This window comes from Canis lupus, chromosome 6, assembly GCF_003254725.2.
Source record: "Canis lupus dingo isolate Sandy chromosome 6, ASM325472v2, whole genome shotgun sequence".
Lineage (NCBI taxonomy): Eukaryota > Metazoa > Chordata > Mammalia > Carnivora > Canidae > Canis > Canis lupus.
The window spans coordinates 47,131,825-47,151,644 of NC_064248.1; the positions used below are offsets into that span (position 1 = coordinate 47,131,825).

General features: G+C 34.9%; 1 long non-coding RNA gene across 1 annotated transcript in view; it reads left to right on the top strand.

Annotated features, from left to right (window-relative positions):
- The first annotated feature begins 3,826 nt into the window (after window positions 1-3,826).
- Window positions 3,827-19,820, top strand: part of LOC112640766 (uncharacterized) — a 49,412-nt gene continuing 33,418 nt past the window's right edge. The window contains exons 1-2 of the long non-coding RNA XR_004816744.2: window positions 3,827-4,108; window positions 8,935-8,997. This is a non-coding gene — a long non-coding RNA (uncharacterized LOC112640766). The remainder of the gene's footprint in view (window positions 4,109-8,934; window positions 8,998-19,820) is intronic.

Consider the following 19,820-nt stretch of genomic DNA (forward strand, 5'->3'; position numbering starts at 1 on the left):
CCTGCTTTCCAAGCCAATTGCTATGGCGATTATTTTCCCCGTGCCCTCCTCTGTGTGCTACTCTGCTTTTCACCCTCTTCTGCAATCACAGCTCTTTCCCCACCTCAGCGGCCAGGATTAGTTTCTATCCTGACTATGGCTCTGCACTTCCTACCTTTTTTTGATGTGGCCTCTTTAACGTTAGTAGATTTGGCTACTTGATTTCTCAACAAAGACTGACTTTCCCAACTGGATTGTATTATGACATTTTCCATAAATGGAATAAGTTAAATCTATTACTCTGAGGTTATAGTAAAAGGGATTTAAAACCTTTTAATGGCTAATGTTTACAATATATAATACACAGGAAAATGTATCTCACTACTATTTAAGTCAGTCATTTTTTAATATCAAATTTAAAATGAATAAGAGAGTGTATATTTCAAAATCCTTTCACATGGTATGCAAGCAAAAATGTTCCATTTAGAACATGAGGACAGGAGGGAAATCAAGACATATTTTGTCTAATTAACAGTTGATCGTGAGCCTGGCCCTGTATGTTACTTGCAAAAAGCTAAGGATTCATAATAAACTTCTAAAATCTCCACACACAAAACCAAACATGTAGGTTTTGTGATTGAAACTTTCGAAGATTTTATTTTGATGAGCTGTTATAAGGGCAGGTGTCCTAGCTACTGTGAAATAAGTACAGGAAATGCAACATAATGATAAGGATCTAACTGCCATAATGGTTATTCTTTTGCATCTAAATTATGCAGTCACTAGTCATTCATAGAGGCTGCATTCACACATGGTAAACCACAGTTGAGGATCTAGAAAGGTTTGTTTTGAGGGTTTAAACTAAATCATCTCAGGGCTACAGTGACTGATTGGCTGGGCTCAGCACCACCTGTTTCAGTTATCAGAGCAGCTGAGGTGAAGGCCTAGGCAAACAATCAACCTATGAAAATTAAATATATATGAAAGAATTTCTGGCTGTAAAGCAGTGTGAACTGGATATATATTATAAAGTTGATTGAACTCCCCTTTTTAGCTACACAAGAGTTCTCTTATTATAAAAATTGTGTTTTGCAGCAATCACCTGCCAGTGGAATATTGAGCCTCTGACCTAAATTTTAAAATGCAGTCTTGGGAATTATGTTCTTACCTGTTTATATGCCAGTTAAAAATTCTGACTGTGATGACATTCTGGTCACACAACGATTATATACACATGATTCTAAATACCCAAAAATAAACAAAAGCTCTTGATCAATGATGCATGCTACCACATAACCAAATATTTTCCAAATATTTGTTACTAAAAAGATGAAGAAAATTGTGATTTCATTTCATTTAGTACCACTTTGGACACAACTTAGAAAAATAAAAACCTCATAACAACAACAACAACAACAACATAAAACACCATATAATTTTGATTTAAGCAATTGGTAGCAAAGAATTTGGGAACCACATTGTAGTGACACCTAAGGAATGAAATCTCTTTTCCAGTCCTGTTACACTCAATTGGATAGAAACCTGACTTCACCTTCCTAGATGTATTTTTTCTTTTACATTTACCTAAGTACTTATTTTTAAGAAAAAATATCAGGCTTTTAAAAAAATATTTTATTTGTTCATGAGAGATACAGAGAGAGAGAGAGAGAGAGAGAGGAAGAGACACAGGCAGAGGGAGAAGCAGGCTCCATGCAGGGAGCCTGATGTGGGACTCAATCCTGGGTCTCCAGGATCATGCCCTGGGCCGAAGGTGGCGTTAAACCACTGAGCCACCCAGCTGCCCAGGCTTTTTAATATCACAGTTTTTTTCAATGGAAAATGAATTCAATAATTAAATATATTACATGTATTTTCTAAGTTGAAATTCAACAAACTATTGATCCATTTCCTTGAGGAGACAAATACATTTTATAGTGTTTTCCTCTTATTTTGCCCTGACTATAGGATTAAGGTTTTTAGAATTATAAACATAAATCACCTTTTTAAATTAATCCTCTTTTAAATCTGACTTTTTAAATATCAAGATGTTGCAATAAATAGCATACTATTTTGTACAGCAATTTTAAAAATATATATATTTTTTATTAAATTACCATCAAACTAGCTGAGTATTTTGAAAGCAAATACATAGAAAAAAATTGAACATATTTGTTCATTATTCTCTGACATCCCCCTACCCCTAGATCATTTCTCTGACCTTCTCTGTACTACTATGAGCCCCAAGAGGCTAATGCCAATAGGCTGTATCATTTACTGCCCTTACCTTAGGCTTTCGATTAGATTTGGTTATTTCAACAGACTTTCTCAACCAAGACACTACTGACACTTTGGTTGTATCATTTGTTGTTGTGGTTCTGGGGGTCTGCCCTGTGCATTTTAGGATGTTTAGCAGCACCATGGCTTCTACCCACTGGATGCACCTCCTCCCTCTATAGTGGCAATCAGAAAATATCTCCAGACATTATCAAATGTCCTGTTGGTGGGACAAAATTGCCCCTGTTGAGAATCATTGTGTTAATAAGAAGAAGTAACAGGGGATGGAAGAGGAGAGGAGGAGAAGTGGTCCATGTATTTAGATCTACCCCAGCCCTTACTAGGTAATGGCTTTGCCAGTAGCTTTATTCTTCTGTTGTGACTTTCACCTCAAGTCCCTGTTCAAGGCTATGTTTCTCTCTGAATTCTCACAACAGTAACATCATTCCATTTCCTTGCCACACCACTTCTCACTGTTGCCATTCCTTGGATAATTTACCAGCCCTTGATAGTTCTTTAAATCCTGACACTAATCAAACTCTCTGCAGCCTGTTTCCTGCTAAGTTCTTGATGAACAAAATATTTTTGGAAGATGACTTACATGCCCAGTAAGCACAATATTTTTGCTTATCACTAATTGAAGATCTTTCTCATCCTTCCTCACTCTGTCTCTCTGTCTCTATCTCTCTCTTCCTTTATCTAACTCTTGATGCACATTCAATAGACAACATTGCAACATTAACATCATTTGGACTGTACTACAATCTGCATTAAGATTTCTTTTCAGAAAACATTCATCTTTTCATTTCTTGTATGATTAAATACTCTTCCCACTCTTTATAAGGCTTGGTGTTCATTCTCATGTTCTCAGAAAGCTTTACCATCCATTCTAGTCTACTCTGATTAGGGTACCACAATGAACTATATGTTTGTGTCCTGTCCAAAAAATCCTATATTGAAATCCTAATCCCAATGCAATGAGGTTTGGAGATGGGGCCTTTGAGTGGTAATTATGTCATGCAGGTAGAGCCTTGGGGTAGGCTTAGTGCCCTTATACAAAGAGGCATAAAAGGGCTTCCTTCCTTTTTCTCTCTCTCAACCATATCAGTTCCATGTATTACATATAAGATGAAATTTGTCTAGTCCATGAACAAGAATTTGTTGAATATATATTAGAGCCATAACATAGTATTCAATACATTTTTTGAGTGAATCAAAAAGTCACTTCTTTTGAAGAATGTACAAGTTAGGAAAAAGTTTAAATACATTATGTAAAGTACATCATTGAATGTTATCTAATAGATTTGATATATTGGTGAGGGCTGGTAGTTGTTACCTATGGCAAGGTAGCAGACAAATCAGTTATTGGAACACAAGGTCAATTGAGCTTTGGTGGAAAGAAGATAGGGCTAGACTGAAGATCAGACCTTTACCCAGTAGGACAGATCTCTGATCCTAGATGATAGCTATTCATATGGGCTTGACTTATACAATGGAAGTTAAAGTAGAAATGTGCTGCTTAGCTGGCTCAAAGTAGCTTAAAAGCAAATTGTGACCTCATAGTGCACCTAGATAAGGCCACAAGGTTGATTCTAGATCTTACCATTGGTGAAGAAGGAGTTTCTTTTTCTTTTTCTTTTTCTTTTTTTTTGAAGAAGGAGTTTCTAATCTACTTCCACATATCATCTGGATTTGCCCACAAACTTTGATGGGAATGAATCCATACATAGAATTATCTGAAGTTGAGCTTGAAGACAAAAAGATTTAATCACTTCCATTTATTAACATATTTAATTTATATTTATTAATAATTTGCTAGATAATCAACATCATTCCGTGTGCTGAGGATATACCAGTAAGTAACATAAATACCTTTATCACAACCTTATGATGCTTACATACTAATGGATATGTACTGACATAATTCTTATACTCATTTGCACAGTGTTTTTCCTGTAAGAAAGAAAGAAAGACCTCAGCTAAAACTATCATATTGAAGATTTTTATTTTGTCCTAATTTGCTCTTAGATAATGTGATTTCAATTTACATTTTATTATTCTTTTGAGTCTTTGAAACTGTATAGGACTAGCCATGGAAAACTTCAAATAAGGAAAACATGAGTTTGGTTACATTTTATTGCCTTTTTTTTTTTAAAAAAAAAAAAGCTTTATTTATTTGTTTGTTTGTTTGTTTGTTTAACTTATTTGAGACAGAGAGAGACAGGCAGCCTGAGCAGGGGGAAAGGCAGAAGTAGAGGGAGAGAAAGTGAGAGAGTCTCTCAAGCAGACCCCACACTGAGCACTGAGCCTTATGCAGGGCTCAATCCCACGTCCCTGAGATAATGGCCTGAGCAGAAACTGTGTTGGGTGATCAACTGACTGAGCCAGCCAGGAGCTCCTACATTTTAGTGTTTTTTTTTTTTTTTTTTTTTTTTTTTTTGCCTCTTCTGCCGTATGGCATTTTCCTGTAAGAAGCCAAAAATAATAATAATAATATAAAAGAAAGAAAAGAAAAATGTTACAGTTTGAAGGTTAGGGCCTACCAGTTTTGAATCTGGAGTATGCTACGTAATAATTGTGTCTTGCCATCTAAATGTCTATAAGACTCAATTTTCATGTTTGTAAACAGACTTGGAAACTGAGACTGCTACCGAGGAGAGATCAGCAGGACAGTACTGTTGTTCTGTTTCTCCCAACCCTCTATGGCTGCTGGACTCCCTCAAATGCTCTGAGAAACCAGGAGAAATGGAAAAATTTCAAGTTGCAAGATAGATTCGAATTTTTATTGATAAACTTTTTTTTTTTTTTTTGGATAGCTAAGCTTCTTTTTTAGCACTATGTTAAGAGCTTGAAAGAAAAAAGAAAAATATGAAGGTGCATGTGATTTTCTAGATAATGTATATCTCTTCTCTTTTTCACCCACCTATACAACTGAACTCTGAGCTTCACTTAGTCGGTATCTTAGGAACAGATTATGCTATTTTAACAAAAAGTAAAAGTCTCCTTCTGAAGGTGAAGTTTTCCAGACCAGCTCATTTATTTTGTGGCAAAGATTACCATCACACGTCCAGTGCTTTATTTGCCTGGAGTCAATTCCTGTGGTTCCCATAGTTGGAAGGCAATCAGAAGAAGTAGGAAAGACAGATGCTGGTCAAGGCTAACCATTACTCGGCAGCAGCAGCTTCACATGTTTGAAATCATGTTGTGGCTTTTTTCAGTTTGATTTTTATTGTCTGTTTGGCCCAAACACTGCCACTCTTGTTATGAAGCTAAGGATCATAAAGACCAGTGTTCCTTAATATCACATTGCTTTAATACCTCATTGTTAGAACTAATTCCATCCATAAATCTCTCAAAAGAAGGAACATATTGTAATGACACTTAGGAAAAATTTACAGCTTACGGGTACATTGCTGATTTTAAAGAATACCATTCTTAGAGTTTCACTTGTTTTAAAGGAAGGTAAAGCTTACCCTTCTGAAGAATTTACTGGTAATTCCAGAGGCATGCCACTGAAAATGTGATATATCTCATGCACGAGTGATACACAGATAATCCCCTGTCCCTCAGTTCTTTTTACCTGGAGATTGCCCTTCTCAAAAGTATTAACTCAAATAGCATATCTGTTTGTGAAGTTGGAGTAACTTAGATAGTTCAGAAGCAAGCTTTCCTTCCTGTTAGTTGTGTGGCCTTGAGCAGATTGTCCAACCTCACTAAACCTCATTTTCTGATTTACAATCGGTGATTGTAAGAACTGTGAAGAGGCTGATATTTTCCCCTAATTGCAAGGTAGCATATTAGCATGCTTCGTTTTCATGGATTCTGGCTGAAAACACACAACTAATGAGTCAGAGAAAAGGGACAGTTTATTATGGCAAAACAGTAGCCAGATAATCATTTTTCCTGTGCTCTTTTCCCAAGCTTCAATTCCCACAGGGCAATGCAATGAGGGCTTTTGAGAATCTAGAAGTGGAAAAGACTTTTATATTGACATTTAATCATCCAGTATCATCTTTTAAAGAACAGTACTTTATGCCTACTCTTAGTTTTTATTTTGGAATACAGACTGTCTAGTTAAATCGTTCCATGTACGTGTGTATAAATGTGTGTGTACATACACACACACATATGGAAAGATGGAATATATATATATTTTCCATATATATACTTTCCATATATATGCCAGGGTTAGTCAGGGAATTTATCTGTTTCTTCAAATAGGGGCAAATCTCAGAAGGCCTAAATATCTTTGTAGGTTTCTAAACTCACCAACATCCCTTCTCCAGAGGTACCTGGTGCCTCTGAGCCCCAAATCTTGTGGATTCTGTGTCAGGAAAGCCTCACTTGGGGTGTCTGGGTGGTTTAGTGGGTTAAGTGTCTGACTTCAGCTCAGGTCATGATCCTAGGGTCTTGGGATCCAGCCCTGCAGTGGGCTCCCTCCTCAGCAGAGAGCCTGCTTCTCTCTTTTCCTCTGCTACTCCACCTGCTTCTCTCTCTGCTTGTGTGCTCTCTCTTTATCAAATGAATGAATGAATGAATGAATAAATAAATAAATAAGCAAAATCTTAAAAAAAAAGAGTAAGCCTTACTTATTGGCTTCTTTCTTGCAGACCTCAGTTTTATTTTTCCCATTTTCTAAATCAATCAATGCTTTCCATCCACACTCTGGCTTCTAGAAATTTATTGATATGCCATATTTATGGTTACATCTATTCCCTTTTTATTTGTTTTTGTTGATTTATGCCTGTTTTGTTCCATCACTCTCATTTAAATCAATTTTCAGGAGGAAGCACAGCTTAATAAAAAACTCATATAAGCCTGTTTTTAGAAGTCTACAGTCTGAGATATGTGGAAGTGTTCTTATACTATTTTTAGTCCCAAGTTATTAGCTTACATATACAAACCTAATGTAAAAGATTCCATGGCATTTAATTATTTTTCCTTGGATTTTTCTCTTCTAGAGGTTAAATTTTTTTTTTCTGTTGAAAGCTTGTGACACAAACACAATTTTTCTGACTCCTCTAAAGGATCATAATGATTTATGATTTATCTTAAATGATTTATTATAATGATTTATCAGAGAGAAGTCAATATCATGTGATCTTATGTAAAATTCTTGTCCTAATTGCTGCATTTTGTGAAGAAATCTAGATGCTTTTGTAAAAATCCAGTGTGATATTACACATATTAAAATTATTTGAATAGAACATATATTATATAAATATGATTAAAGGAAAATATCCTATATAACTTAAAAGTTTAAAAGTGCTAATTTTTCTGAATCACCAGTTGATTGATTTCTCTCCAGTTCCTTGATATTCTTCTTAAAGTATAAAGTTCCAACTTAGATGTAGTATCTTTAAAAGAAACCTACCCTCTATGTTTTCATTCATTCCATTAATGTGTTGCATTCCAGTATTGTGTCAGTTTTTGAAGTACATGTGGAATTCCCTTTTAACAAATACCATTTCAATCTCCAGTTCTCCAAAAGAGAATATTCCTAGGCTTCAAAGCATATGAAAAGAGAGTATGACAATTCAAATACTATTTTACTGACTTGGATACAGCAATCTGTATTAAATGAAAAATTCTCTTCACAAGACATATAGACATATTCAGAAATCCCTGTCTACCTAGTGATATTTTAAATGTAAATTGTATCCTTTAAGTATGAGGTATTGCAGATAATTGAAGAGAATAAACTATTATTGGATATTCCATATTCTGAATTATTACTTTAGATTAAAATATATGCTCGTATGCATCTGTAAGACTATTGACAGCATGGGGTGCCTGGGTGGCTCAGTCAGTTAAGCACCGGCCTTCGGCTCAGGTCATGACCCAGAATCTGAGGATTGAGCCCCACATCAGGGTCCCTGCTCAGTAGGGATTCTGTGTCAGGAAAGCCTTACTTGGGGTGCCTGAGTGGTTTAGAGGGTTAAACCTGCTTTTCCTTCTCCTCTACCACTCCACCTGCTTGTGTTCTTTTTCTGTTAAATAAATAAAATCTTGAAAAAAAGTCTACTGACAACAATTTTGCTAAGAAGATAGTTGAGACGGTCAAGAGTATTGACAATTCAAAAGACATGAATCTGGAATTTAGAATGTATTGAACTGAATCACTGAATAAATCATTATCTAAATTCTAAAAGTGTTCTGGAATGTTTCACCATAGCTTTTCTGCTACAAATGCATCACATCTCAAAAGTGGTGAGAATAGCCTCTCAATGTTACTATTCAGGTCTGTGGCAGTTTTGAAACATGGTCACAAAATCTTTGACACTTATTCCATCATGCTGTAGAGTCTATGTCACCTAACCTTGAAATTGGGCAAGCTAGTGATTGCTTCAACCAGTAGAATATGGTACAAATAATGCTATGTGACTCTAAAACTAACTCATAAAAGGCCATATGGTTTTGTCTTGTTATCTGAAACACTCCTTCTTAGAGCCCTGGGTCATCATGTAAGGTGTCCTACTAGCTTGAAGCAATGCCATGAGAAAGCCCATGTTCACAAAAAGACCACGTAGACATTCTGGGTTGACAGTTCCAGCTAAACCCAAATTTGAGTCATCCCATCTCTGGCACAAGATAATTGTTTGAAAATGTGTCTATATGATTCTAGTCTCCAGCTACTCAAGTTACCTACAACCATTTTAATCTTTTCATCTAAAACCCTAGACATCATGGAACATAGACAAGCCATCCAAACTGTGTCCAATCTGCATTTCTGACTCACAAACTGTAAGTATAATAAAATGATTAGTGTTTTGCTACTAAATTTTGGGATGGTTTATTTTCTAACAACAGAAAGTTAGATACCCAACTAATCTTAAATCATCAATGACCTTGAATTTCATTCTTTGCTGTATCAAATTCAAGCATAGCATTGAATTTTTTTTCAAGATTTTATTTATTTATGCATGAGAGACACAGAGATAGAAGCAGAGACAGGGAGAGAGAGACGCAGGCTCCTCACAGGGAGCCCGATGTGGGACTCAATCCCAGACCCTGAGATCACGCCCTTAACCAAAGGCAGATGCTCAGCCACTGAGCCACCCAGGCGTCCCTAGCATTGAATTTTTTAATCAATCACTTTGCAAAAGTCAAGAGAAGCATAACAAAATATCTTTTGAACTCAGGATTCATGCTACTGCTATAGTATTTAGTAATAAATTTATTGGACATGCATTTTTTGTGAGCACATTTCACACTTTAAAATATTTATTTATTATTTATTTATTTTAAATATTTTATTTATTTATTCAAGAGAGACACAGAGAGAGAGAGAGTGCGGCAGAGACACAGCAGAGGGAGAAGCAGGCTCCAAGCAGGGAGCCTGACGTGGGACTGGATCCTGGGTCTCCAGGATCACACCCTGGGCTGAAGGTGGCGCTACACTCCTGAGCCACACGGGCTGCCCCACTTCTAAAAATCTGGACTCAGAAATATATGTACTTTTCTGATGTATGAAATAAATTATACTCATAAATAATAGAATGCAAATATTTCAAATTTTGTAACATGGATAATCATGTATCACTTACAAAATAAATTTAAGGGGCACCTGAGTGGCTTGGTCAGTTGAGTTTGTACTCAATTGCTCACCAATCTTAAAATTAGACAGATAAGATCAACATAACATCCTTATTATTTTTCACAATAAATAGATTTAAGACTTCTTCCTTGGCTTTCTATTAGCTAAACACTTTTGGGGAAGAAAATTGATACTATACTCAACTGACTTTATGTCCCAAATCTCTGTCCTAAGGTACTAGGCATTAGGTGACCTGTTCCCCAACTTAAGAGCCATATTGTGGTATCAGGGAGAACTTGATTCTGAGTCTGGATTTAAATCTCCTACTTATTATTAAAAAAAAACACAAACACATCCCAAAATGTCTTTTGTTCATCCTCCCATCTACCGCTTTCCATGTGTTTATTGATATGTCTCCCAAATTACACATGAATTTGTTCTGGGATATGCTCCATATTTGTCCCAAATTTAATATATAAAATCTTCATTCCCCATGAAGTACTGAAAGCAAGATATTCTGGGTAATAAGCATTCCCACAAAGATTCACCCCATAGGGGTTAAATTATATACAAATCTTTTGTCAATAGCTTTACTAACTTACAAATACGAAATAAGTTAAAATGTGAATTTTGTTTTCAAAATATTTCTTGAGTCTATATTTAGCCTAGTTTCACCACCACTCAAATTCACGTTCATATTATGTCTGACATGGATACTTCAATTGTTCCTTCAATCGTCTCCAGGCCTCCACTCTGGCACACTTTCAGTCTGTTCCCCACAACACATCCAGATCAAAGTTTTTTAACATGCAAATATGATGATTTTTATACCCTGTCAAAAATCTTTTATTGGTTTTCCATTGTTCTTAAAATAACTTGACCAAGAGACTTTCTTTCATATAGTTCAGCCGCAAGGTATCAACAAAGCCATGTTGCCCCCACATTCATTCTTTTTCTTTTCACTGGAGATAGACCAGTCTCCTTTCAGTCCCCTACTCCCTCCAGCCACTTATTTCTCTTGCACATTTATTTTGCCTAGGTAGCTCCTATTCATATTAGATTTCATGTCAAGTATCACTTCCTAGGGTAACTTACCCTGGCCAGTTTAAATATCTCTATTTTCAGCTCTTACCATAGCAGCTGTATCTCTTGCATAGCACAATATACCAATATGTTTACATTTATTCTGTGGTATTTTTAGGAGGATCTCTCTTCTCTAACAAACTATAAACTCCAGGAGGGCATTGACATGTCTCTTTTGCACATTGTTGGACACCTAGAGCCTGGATGAGTATACACCTCAGAGTAGGAACCATTTCCTGACATTCATATTCCTTATTGGGTACATTGATTCCAACCTCATGGAAGTGACACTTAACATTTAGGTCTTGCTTAAAAATGCCATAAAAGTCCTCTCTAATTCTACACATTACATGTTTTTTTTTTATTTTTAACATTTAATAAGTTACTTCTGAAATCTTTAGAGTTATAGAAAAAAAATGAGGTAGTGAATTGCTTCTAGAATAATTTCCTTTTAGAGGCCCTGACTCATACCCTCAGAGCTATTTATTGTACTGGACAATAGTTTAATAATATAATTCCCAACCTACCAAATTCAGTGCACAGAAAGCCTACAGTTATTCCAAGTTACATCACACCAAGCCCAGATCAGTTATGTTCAGGCATTTTTTATTTTGAGGAGAGTAGAAGATGAAGTTGCCTATCCCAAGTATTAAATCTATCTCAATCTCCCTTCTGTGATTACATGCTTGAATAAATAACAGGACCAATAATAACAATCATTTTAAAAATAACAATCTTAAGATGCTGGAAAAATCTTAATCTGGATTTCTGGAAATTAAATAAAGCATATTTCTCCACTTATGCAGGTCATAATTTTGGAAAATACTATACGCAATTTGCACTTAAAAACAGAATACTATCCAGGATCTACATGTGGTACTTCAGCACTTTCAGAACTTCTAGTGAATAGGTATTTGCCTTATGTTTGCATAATAAGAAATGATAAAAGCATTCATTCTCCCATATCCACTCTTAGAAAGGCATTAACTCTTAAGGTCATGGACTTGCATTACCCTAAGAGTAAGTACATTATTAAATTTTGCACTCTAGATGCTTCACTGGTCTCACCTCGGTCCTGAGCCTGCCTGAATGGCATTATCTAATGCTTGCTTGAGAAGCTTGTAAAAGCAATCTAATGGAATGAATACAAATAAAAATATTTCAACTTGACATAGACTTGAAATTATTCTTGAAAACATGATTTTATTGTGTTTTAATAATGAATATTAATATGAGCAAGCCCCTTACAGATCCTATTAGAAAGCAATAGAATGATTTCTGCTTCCTACCAATGTAGTATAACAAGGATCCTATTCACTCTCCTACCTGAAATAATTAAAAACTAGAAAAATACATGAAGCAAAAGACTCAAGACAATAGACAACAAAGGATGGTGATCCCTGAAAGATGGAAGACAACTGAGGTATAAGTTAAGATTCCCCTTATAACTGCTTGGAAAGTGTTTGCAAGCAGCGTAATAGAAGAGTAAAGCCAGGGGCAGAAAAAGGCAAGAGTACACAGAGAACATGACACTAGAGTTTACAGGATGTTCAGAGAGAAAGTACTTATTCCCACTAGCCTGAATTGAAAACCTATCTCTATGGAGCATGAGGTAGATTACTCAATAGTGTCTTATCTTAGTAGTACTAGAGGGATCAACCATACTGGGTTGTGAACAGAGAGTTCTATCTGGTTGTTACAGTGAATATTTGAGAAATAACCTCTAGAGTCCCTGGCAGTAGGAGGGGGAAAAGTAAGCATTGGCAAACACATCCACAGCCTTCTCCAAAACAAAGGCCTATTTTTAAAAGGAAAAGACTTCATCAGGGTACAATTCTAAAACTTCATTTGGGCCAAAAGAAGGGAACTCTTCCTCCCTCCAGTCCCCTCCAGTCTTTCAGTCTTTCCTAAATTAAGAAAACAGAATAAACGGAAATTAGACTTCAAGAAAATAGGATGGAAACATGGCAGATAGGGAAAAAAGCAAGATCAAGAGGAAAGACAAATTTATACCACTGGAGGCAAAGACAGACACACATGCAAAGCCATAGGCATGAGTGGAAAGCCCCCTGAAATATTTAGATTGACTAGAAGAATATTGAACATACACTGTCCCCCACAACCTACTGCCACACTAAGATTGTAGCAGGATAACAGTGGATCACAGTGGAAAGAGTGAGACAAAGACTCTTTCCAAGGTACTATACAAAGAAAAGCTGGAAAGCCAAAAGAGAAGATAAAAACAAAGAAACTAGAGGGGTTGGAAGCCTCTGGTACCTGTAAATTTACAACAAATATTAAATGCAGACCAAATCCCAGCCAATTAACATAAGTCCCTGTAGTAAAGCCTATTCACCTCAGGTTTTAACTTCTACAGCATTTCTGACTTTTAACAAAAACTTACAAGGCATGACAAAAGGCAAGAAAAAACACAGGCTACAGAGACAAAGCAATCATCAGAATCACTCAAATAGAGCACAAAGATTAAAATTATTAGACAGGAAATGTAAATTAACTATGATTATTATGTTAAAGACTCTAATGAAAAAAATAGACCATATGCAAGAACAGATGGGCAATATAAGCAGAGAAATAGAAATTCTTGAAGAAATGCTACAAATCAGAAATAGTAATAGAAATAAAGAATGCCTTTGATGGGCTCCTCAGTAGGCCAGCCATAGCTGAAAAAGAATCAATGAGCTTGAAGGTAATTCAGTAGACACTTTCCAAACTAAAATTCACAGAGGGAAGAAAAAAAAAGAGTGAAATATAACAATATCTAAGAACTATGGATATAGGGAACAGATTAAAAGAGGTAACATACACACAATTTGAATACCTAAAGGGAAAGACATGGAGAACAGAAGAGATTTTTGAACTAAAAATAGCTGAGAAATTTCCAAAAACTAACAGACATAAAACCACAGATCTAGTTAGCTTAGAGTACACTGAGGGTGATAGATGCTGAAAGAAGTATACACTTAGGCATATCATGTTGACTGTAGGTTGAACTGTTTCCCCCCAAATGACATGTTTTGTCCTATCTCCAGTACCTGTGAATATAGACTTATTTGGAAGTAAGGCCTTTGCTGATGTAATCATGCTAAAATGAAGTGCTGTTGGATCAGAACAGGCCTTAATGGAGTAACTGATGTCCTTATTAGATAAGGGAAATCTGGGCACCCAAACACAGAGGGAAGACTGTCATATGGAGACAGAGGAAGCACCAGGAGAATGCCACATAACACCGGAAACAGATATTGGAAGTGATAGAGTTGCAAACCAGGGAACAGAAGGGCTGCCAGCAACTACCAAAAGCTAGCGAGAGGTGAGGAAAGACATGAGCCTTTAAAGGAAGTATGGTCTTGTGTCATTTTGATTTTAGAATTCTGGGCTCTAGAGCTGTGAGGGAATAAATTTCTTTTGCTTGAATCCATCCTTTGTGGCATTTTGTTACCACAGATCTTAAAACTAACAGTCAAACTGCTCTAGGACAACCATTAAAATTTTCTTCAGAGAACAAATACATTAAGAGAGGAGATAAAAAGGAATTATATAAAAAGCTCAATTAAAATCAAAGAAAACAAAAAAGTAGAGAGAAGAAAAGAGCTAATGCAATTAATAGAAAACAGTTATAGATACAGTTACAATAATGTTAAATACTAATTCAACTATATCAACATTTTAATTGAGAATATTTTAAACATACTAGTTATGAAGAGATTGTCAATGATGTTTAAAAAAACAAAATACAACTATATGTTTTCTACAAGAAACCCACTTTAATATAAAGACTTTGTTCTTTTTATTTATTTATTCATGATAGACACACAGAGAGAGGCAGAAACATAGGCATTGGAAGAAGCAGGCTCCCTGAGGGGAGCCTAATGCAGGACTCAATCCCAGGACCCCAGAATCACGACCTGAGCCAAAGACAGAAGCTCAAACATTGAGCCACCCAGGCATCCCTAATATAAAGACTTTGATTGGTTAAAAGTAAAATTATGGAGAGAGATACACCAGGCAACTCTAGTTAGTGAAAACTAGAGTAGTTATATTAATTTCAGAGAAATCAGACTTAAGAACAAGGAAATATGTCAGTGATAAAGAGGGGCATTATGCAATGACTGGTTAATTCTCCAAGAAAATATAACAATCTTAAATATGTATATTCCATACAGCAAAGATAAAAACAAATGAGGAAAAAAACTGATATAACTGGAAAGAATTATTACAGTTGGAGACTTCAATCCTCCTCTGTCAGTAACTGCTGAATCAAGCAGTCAGAAAAACAGTGAGAATTACTTTAACAGCACTAATTAGATCAATATGATCTAATTGATATGTAGAAAATACTCCATCCAACAACAGTAGAATATACTTTTCAAGTTTACATGGAACATTCATCAAGACAGACCAAGATTTATGTTAAAAATACTTGAATCACATAAAATATGTTCTCAAACTATAATGGAATTACATTAGGAAATCATTAACATAAAGATAGCTGGGAAGAATCCCCAATATTTGGAAAGTAAATGAACAGTCTTAAATATTACAAGGATCAAAGAAGTCCTAAGAAAACTTTGAAAGTATTTTGAATTAAATGAAAAAAAAATACAATTTATCAAAGCCTGTGGAGTATAGTAGAATCCCAGAGTCTTTAGGGATGTGGTACTTAGAGGAAAATTTGCATTTAATATAACATTAGAAAATAAAAAAATATCTGAAATTAGTAATCTGAGTTCTTACCTTAGTAAAGAAGAGAAAGAAAAGAAAGTTAAATAAAAAGCTAGCAAGAGAAAAGAAATGAAAATAAGAGCAGAAATCAATGAAATTTAAAACAGGAAAAAATAGAGAAAACCAATAAAACTAAAAGCTATTTTTAAAAAAATCAATAAAATTTATAAACTAGCTAGGTTAGCCAAGAAAAAAAGGAAAGAATACATACATATATTACCAAAAGGAGTAATTTTAATGATTCTGTGGCATTAAAAAATGATAGATTATTTTAAAAACTCTATGCCCACAAATTTGATGACTAAGATAAAATAAAACAATTGTTTTGTAAGTCTAAATATTCACTTGAGTAAAAATAGGTAAGATGAATAGCCGTATACCTAACAAAGTAGTTAATAATTGAGTTAATTTAAAACCTTTGAGAGAAAGACGAGAGAGAGAGGGAGGGAGGAAAGGAAGGAAGGAAGGAAGGAAGGAAGGAAGGAAGGAAGGAAGGAAGGAAGGAAGGAAGGAAGGAAGGTGGAAGGAAGGAAGGAAGGAAAGATGGAAGGAAGGAAGGTAGGAAGGAAGGAAAAGAGAGAAGCACTAGGTTCAGAGAAATTCAACCAAATATTTAACGGGAAAATAATACTAATTTTCCACAATCTCTTCCCCCAAAAAGCTATGGAATACTTCTTGACCCATTTCATCAGCTTAGCATTGCTCTATTACCAAAAGCAGATAAAGAGCTTACAAAGAAAGAAAACTATAGATTAGTATCCTTCAGGAACATAAAAGCAAAATCCTTAAGAAAGTATTATCAATTTAATCCAGCAATAAGTAAAAGGGATAATAAATCCTGACCAATGGGGTCATTGCAGGAATTGAAACTTGACCCAATTATTTGCACATTAGTCAATATAATTTATTATATTAACACTGTAATAAGAAAAAAACATAGTTATATAAATAGATGCATAAAAGTAGTCAATAAAATTAAACATCCATTTGTTTAAAGAAAAAAGTAAAAAAAAAAATATAGGAATTGAGAGGGGAGTTTCCTTAGCCTAATAAAGCACAAATACGAAAAACCTACAGTAATGTGATGCTTATTAGTGAGAGACTTAACACATTTTTCTGTAAGATCAAGCACAAAGCAAGGATGCCTGATCTTACCACTCATATTCAACATTATATTGATTGTTCTAGCTAATACAATAAGAAAAAACAAAGAAATAAAAGATACACAGATTATAAAGAAATAAAACTGGTATCTTTGTATACAGATGATTGTCTTTGTAGAGAATCTCAAGCAATCTAAAATAATCCTGAACTAAGAGTAAAAATTTATTCCAGATTGCAGGATACCTGACGAGTATACAAAAGACAATACTTTTCTATACATTTTAACTCAGAAATTAAAATAAGCAATACCATTTACTATAGCACCTCCTCTTCTCCTCCCCCTCCAAAATACTTTTTTCTGACAAAATAATTCACAGGCAGAAAACTATGAGGCTGTGTAATGAAAATATCAAAGATCTAAATAAATATAAGGTATTTTATGTCCATGGATCAGAAGAATCAAAATTGTTTTGATGCCAGTTCTTTCGAGCTTGATCTATATGTCCAACATAATCTCAATAAAAATTCCATCTAGCCACCCTATGCATATTAATTAATTGAGTCAATAATTCATATAGAAAAGGGTAGATCCTAAAAAATACTGAACAGGAAGAATAAATACAGTCTGAGAGGTCACACTATCCAATTTCAAGTCTTTATGAAAAACTACAGCTATCAAGAACATGTGGCGTTGGTCAGAGAGTAGACACATAAATCAGTAGTACTGAATAGAAAGCCCAGAAATAGACCCCCACTTCCAGTGGAAGTGTAAACTGGTGCAGTGTTACTATGGAGGTGGATTCTATCTATTATATTGGACATATACATGCCCTGTATACTCTTGAGTATCTACTCAACAGAACTTTCAGTTATGATCACCAAAATATATGAACATCTATATAATAGCCAAAAATGGAAATAACTCAAATCCCCAGCAATTAGATGGATAAATTGTGATAGATTCATAATGGAGTACCATAGTACCATATTCAACAATGAAAATGAGCCAACTACAATTATATGTAATGACCTGAGTGAACCTCACAAATACTGTTGAGTGAAGGAAAACAGATTAACACATAATATACAATTCCATTTGTATAAGGTTAAATATATATATATATATATATATATATATATATATATATATAACTAATTTAAACTGTTAGAAGTCAGAATAGTGGTTATCCCATGAGGGTAAGTAATAATTAGAAGGGTCACCAGATGACATTTTCCTAAGGGAACAATCTCCATTTTCCAAATGTTATAATTCTTTATCTGAGTTTTGGTTAAATGGTCGGGCTTACTTTGTAAAAATTCTTAAAAGTGTGTTTTGGTTTTTTTTTTTTTTTTTTTTTTTTTTTGACTTGTATTGCCCATATGCTATACTTTAATAAAAACAAATTACAAAAAGTTCCACTGATTTTATACATACCAGTGTCATTTGGTAAATGCAAAAATTATTTCCCCTATGTATTTTCTTCATTTGGAGACTGGGACTTCTTTGCTCAAAAAATAAATTGGTTTATTTTTCAAACTTAGTAAAAATGAATGAATCCATTAAATTTGAGCATTACAGTTATCAAAAAGAGAAATAGAGAATTATTGTGCTAGTATCTATATAAAATGTGGTTTCAAATAAAACTATTTCAAAATTCATTGAAATTAGAGTAATGTACCAAAGTAACACCTTCTAGTATCATGTTATAAATATCAAAGTAACACCTTCTAGTATCGTATTATAATAATTTTAGAATCTTTGGTGTTAAGAATCCTGTTTATCTTCAAAATGGATGTTTTTGCAATTTGGCCAGTTCTCTCATCCATTGCCACCACTGTAGTCCAAGATTCCATCAACTTTTACCTGGAATTTTACAATGCCTCCTCCTCCCAGTCTTCTTTGTTTCTATCTTTAGCCTCCTGGCAGTCTATTTTCAACAAAGAGGCCAGAATTATTTGTAAAGACAGATAAATGATGCCATTGCCCAGCTCAAAAATATCCTTGGCATTCCATCTTTCCCAGATTAAAAAATCAAGGGACTTATTAAAATCCACAAGATCTCATGGTTCTTTCCACACTAGTCACACTGGTTTCCTTCTTTCTCTAACTTGTGGTGCATATTCTTGTCTCCAGGACTTTGCACTTGTTGACCCTGCTTGGAATACTTTCCTCACACTATTTGCATGCTCCCTCATTTTTCCTTGTTTAAAATTTCTTTTTTTTTTTTTTTTAAATTTTTATTTATTTATGATAGTCACACAGAGAGAGGAGAGAGGCTGAGACACAGGCAGAGGGAGAAGCAGGCTCCATGCACCCGGAGCCCGACGTGGGATTCGATCCTGGATCTCCAGGATCGCGCCCTGGGCCAAAGGCAGGCGCCAAACCGCTGCGCCACCCAGGGATCCCTTGTTTAAAATTTCTAATGAGGCTTTCCTTTATCTTGCCATCTGAAATCTCGCAGATATATCCGATTTCACAACCCCTTTTCCAGATTTAATTTTCCTTTGTAGCGCTTTCATTATTTAACACACAGGCCTACCCTGGAGCTATTGCAGATTCAGTTTCAGACTGCTGCAATAAAGCAAATGTCACAATAAAGAGAATCAAATTAATTTTTTGGTTTGCCAGTGCATTTACAGCTATGTTGATACTACCTATTAAGTGTACAATAGTATTATGTCTAAAAAACAATGTACATACCTTAATTTTAAAATGCTTTATTATTAAAAAATGCTTTAACTATCATCTGAGCTTTTGGTGGGTTCTAATCTTTTTAGCTGATGGAGGGTTTGCCTTGATATTGAGGGCTGCTGACTGGTCAGGGTGGTGGCTGCTGAAGGCTGGAGTGGCTGTGGTAACTTCTTAATTAAGAAAACAATGAAGTTTGCTGCACTTATTGACTTTTATTCCCTCAAATGATTTCTCTGTAGCATACAATGCTGTTTGATAACATTTTACTCATAGTAGAACTTTTTCCAAAATTGGAGTCAATTCTCTCAAACCCTGCCACTGCTTTATCAACTAAGTTTATATAATATTCCAAATCCTTTATTGTCATGTCAGCAACTTTCACAGCATTTTCACCAGGAGAAGATTTCATCT